We start from the raw sequence: 4,179 nt of genomic DNA, 5'->3' as shown, positions 1-4,179 counted from the left end.
TATCTTTGAAATGGAACATTTACACTCTACCTACAAACTGCTGATTAACCTCCCAACTCATCTTCAAACACCTTCAACCTTCCCTTTCTCTTCTCTCTCCTCCACCCTCCTAGAGTCTTCATAGAGTTTCATTGCGTGTTCAGCTCCTCCGTCCACCCTCATCCTCTCAAGGGGGATTAGAAGGAGAAAAGAGAAAGTAAAAAAAAAAAAAAAAACTCTTTATAAAAAATATATTAACACTTCAGACCCATTCTTCCTAGATATTGCAACAATAATGATTTGATATTTCTTTCTGGATTTAATAAATTCTTAATTGTAAACTGTTCACCCTTATTCTCTAGTTCCTCTTTCAACTCATTTCTTTCAGCTGTATACTTCCTGCAGTACATTATAACATGTTCGACTGTTTCATTAACATCACATACCTCGCATAACCCTGTTGAATGTTTATTTATTAAATGCATTGTATTGTTCAACCTCGTATGCCCCAATCGTAACCTTGTAATCATGTTTTCCTCACCTCTGCTCCATCCTGATACTCTTCCCTTACCCACTGATGACTGAATATGATACAAATGCCTACCTTTGGTATCTTTATCCCATAACTGCTGCCATAATTTCCATATATTCTTTTTGATAATTTCTGATCTACTAAAAGGAATCTGAATATCAACTGTTTCTTGCTCTATGGCCTTTTTAGCTAAACCATCTGCCTCTTCATTACCTTTCAACCCAATGTGAGCCGGTACCCACAAAAACTGAACTTTTATACTTAAGTGACTGTAATTCTTGAATAATCTCTATTATCATATCTTGTCTTGTTTTTGACTTCTGTTCATTCAAACTTATTAGAGCTGAACTTGAATCTGAACATATTACTATCTTGGGTACTTTAACTTCACTAATCCACCTTATTGCCATAATTATTGCAAACATCTCTCCAGTAAACACTGATAAACAATCTGATATTCTACTGCTCTTATTCACTTTTAACTTTGGTATTATGAAAGCAGAGCCCACATGACCTGTTTTTGGATCTTTTGAAGCATCTGTGTAAATGTGTATATATTCTCCATACCGTGATCATCCCATATATTCCCTTACATCATATACCTCTGTCTCGTATGATCCTTCCTTTTGTCTTCTTTCTAATAAGCTAAGGTCAACTTTTGGTTGGGGCATAACCCACATTGGCGCTGGAGATAAAGGAATTACTGGAGCATATCCTACCTCTTCCAGTCTCATATCTCTTACTAATTTCCCCACTCTCCATCCATAACTATTACATTCTCTCTTCTCATGTTCCCAACTAGGTCTTAACACTTTTTTGGTAGTGTGATTTTCATTCTGACCACTTAAGTTTGCCCAGTAGGATACTATTAACTGTTGTCGTCTTATCTGTAATGGCATTTCTCCCATCTCTACTTGAAGAGCTGTAACTGGAGATGTTAGACATGCCCCACAACATATTCTTAGGGCTTGGGACTGAATTCTATCTAATTTATTTAAATTAGTTTTACTTGCCGATCCATATACTAAACAACCATAATCCATTATAGATCTTATCATATATCGTTTTTAAAGCCATTCTATCTGCTCCCCATTCCTGACCCGAAATACCCCTCATCACATTCATTACTCGCTTACATCTTCCCACCATCTTTTCTATATGCTCTCTCCAGGTTAATCTACTGTCAAACCATGCTCCTAAAAACCTTACTGTATATACACGTTCTAGATCGTGTTTATATAGTTTTAACTTAATTTCAACATTCCGCTTCATATTTGTGAAAAGTATTATTTTAGTCTTTTCCACTGAAAACTTAAAACCATTTTCCCTTGACCACTTTTCTACTTCATTTAATGCACACTGCATTTTATTTAAATTATAATCTATATTCTTTCCTTTACACCAAATAGCCCCATCAACAGCAAACAGAGATTTCCCCAGACTTGAATTTACCCTTGAAAAGACATAATTAATCATGGTGAAAAATAGCAGTGGACTTATTACACTGCCCTGAGGTGTTATTATCTATTACTCCACTAGAAGATATATAGTCACCAACCTTCACCCTAATACTTCTTCCAATTAAAAATTATTTAATCCAATTATACATTCTTCCTTTTATACTCAATTTATCTAATTTTATTAACAATCCCTCTTTCCACAACATATCGTACGCCTTCTCTATATTAAAAAAAAAACAGCGATGACACTCTCAAATCCCTTTCTTATTTCATCTTCTAAAGATACTATTGAATCCATAGTCCCCCTTCCCCATCTAAACTCACTTTGATAAGGAGAAAACCAGTTCCTTTTTTCCAAATGATATGTCATTCTGTCTGTTATCATTCTCTCCATAACCTTACATAAATGAGAAGTTAAATCTATTGCACGATAATTTGTAGGACTACTTGGATCTTTCCCAGGCTTTTTAATAGGTATAATTAGTGTCCAGGTAAACTGGGACACTTTTTGCCATTGAGAAGACCGGGAAAAATGTCCCAGTTATTCTGAATTAACCCTGTGTAGCATATAACGATTTAAGCAAAAGTACACTTAAAAAATTTTGTGTAAAATGACTGTATATTCCAGGTTAATCCTTGCATTACTTTCACAGTAAATTCACAGTGGGACTTCTCTTGTAACTGCAGGGTATGGGTAATATGTTACTAAGTTAAAGTCAGGCTTATTTCATATTCTAGCTTGTCGTCATTTTGACTAATGTGAATAGATCAGAAATATGATTAGATTTGAATTTGAATATGAATTTACAAGGTCAAGATCCCAAACAAATTCTAATCACTAACCACCATTATAGTGACTTTTACAATTACAGTATAGTAAACAACTAAATTTCTCACAGTGGCACATGCAGTTAAAGACAACTTTATAATGTGAATTCACAATAAAACAAGAGCAGTAAATTGCTGTGATGTTAGCATCATTCTGCTATTCATTCACAGTAATTTGTAAGAAAATAACCCAGCATGCATTTTCACAGTAAATTTCTGACTTTAGTAATTTATTGTAAAATAATGATCTTTAATCCTGTAAATTCCTTGCAATGTTTACAGTGTAGAGTTTTGCCCAAATAGCACAACTGCAAACATGATATTGATTTTTATACAAGTTTTAGCTATACATTTTTTTATACAGCCGTCCAATAAAAAAAAGGTTGATTTTGAGTGAGGTTTAACACAACTGGTCTGGTTCTGTGAATTATTGTCTGTTTTTGTACAGTTTCGCCAGTTATATATAAAACAGATCAGATTGTGAACTCTCTACCTTTTCGAAAATTAACCATTGTTTTATTGTAGTAAAAGTACAGTAGGACCATGAGTTTTTTTTTATTTGTATAACCACAGTTTTATTACAAATACCATGGTTAAACTATGGTTAGCAAAACCAAGGTTAATTTGTAGTTACCATGTTTTTTTTTGTGTGGTAAAACCACGGTTAATTTTTGTAAAGGTACTGCAGGGAAAGACATTTTAACCCCATATATCCATAATAGTTTTAAAATATGAGGACAATTTTTGGTGGGGGGGGGGGGGGGGGGGGGACTTTTCACAGTACGAAAAAAACACTGACCTACAATAGACAACAGTGTCAGATTTTAAATGCTAAATAACCACATAATGATTTTATCTTTTATCATCACACCATGTTTCTAACCATTTGGAACACTGTGTTAAGAATGTTTATATTTAAATATATTACAAAAACATGAATTTATTACTAAAGTTGGGTTGACATTATATAAGCTACCAACTGAGCAAACAATAAGAAACACCACAGAATGATCACAACTGATACTTTATTATGTCAACAACAGCAAAGATAAATTTATATCAGTTATTAACAGTTGTAAAGATTGTCAAAATAAATTAGGTACATAAAAATGTTTGTTGGCTCGGTAAATTGGAGTGTATCCTCAGGCACATCAACAAATTAATAGCTGTAATAATTAAACATAACATACATCTACAAACTATTTTGCCTAAATTAACAGTAGCCTGAATACCTGCTGAACTTCATCACACTTTGAAGCATTTCTTATTCTGAAAAAGTCAATATTTTCAGTGGTGCTTTATCGCGAAACAGGAAACTCATGAATATTCATATAAGCTCCGCCCAGAACACCAAAAATCATCTCAGACACCGAATATTTC

Source organism: Barbus barbus (genome assembly GCF_936440315.1).
Source record: "Barbus barbus genome assembly, chromosome: 32".
Taxonomy (NCBI): domain Eukaryota; kingdom Metazoa; phylum Chordata; class Actinopteri; order Cypriniformes; family Cyprinidae; genus Barbus; species Barbus barbus.
Note: the sequence above shows the minus strand (reverse complement) of the source record.